The following is a 359-nucleotide window of genomic DNA, read 5'->3' as shown; positions in this document are numbered from 1 at the left end:
CCTATCTTCCTTTTTTACTTCTTTTTTTTTCTCAACGAGTGAGCTGTGCCTCCATTCTCTACCACCTGGAAGAATGCATCTCCAGGACTGGAAGGACTGGCTGGCTGGCTGGTCGGTTGGCTTTATGACTGTTTGACTGAAAGACTCTGTGAGTCTTTAGTACTTTTGGGGCTGTGGCGTCCAGCACAGAGGCTGAGGGTGAAGGTATACGGGGGGGGGGGGGGGGGTAACGGCTGTTTCACTTGCAACCGGCGACGGCAGTAGCAGCACTATTTCCTTGTGCTCTCTCCTCAGTGCTCCCTGCTCTCACTAGCACAGTAACCCACATTAATCAAGCATTGACCGGGACAGCATGGCAG

The 359-nt window shown here is 52.6% G+C and overlaps 1 long non-coding RNA gene across 1 annotated transcript in view; it reads left to right on the top strand.

Annotated features, from left to right (window-relative positions):
* The first annotated feature begins 253 nt into the window (after positions 1-253).
* Positions 254-359, top strand: part of LOC111978939 (uncharacterized) — a 5,452-nt gene continuing 5,346 nt past the window's right edge. The window contains exon 1 of the long non-coding RNA XR_002879253.2: positions 254-359. This exon is cut by the window's right edge and continues 132 nt beyond it. This is a non-coding gene — a long non-coding RNA (uncharacterized lncRNA).

This window comes from Salvelinus sp. IW2-2015, linkage group LG19, assembly GCF_002910315.2.
Source record: "Salvelinus sp. IW2-2015 linkage group LG19, ASM291031v2, whole genome shotgun sequence".
Lineage (NCBI taxonomy): Eukaryota > Metazoa > Chordata > Actinopteri > Salmoniformes > Salmonidae > Salvelinus > Salvelinus sp. IW2-2015.
Note: the sequence above shows the minus strand (reverse complement) of the source record. Positions and strands in the feature narration are given on the sequence as shown.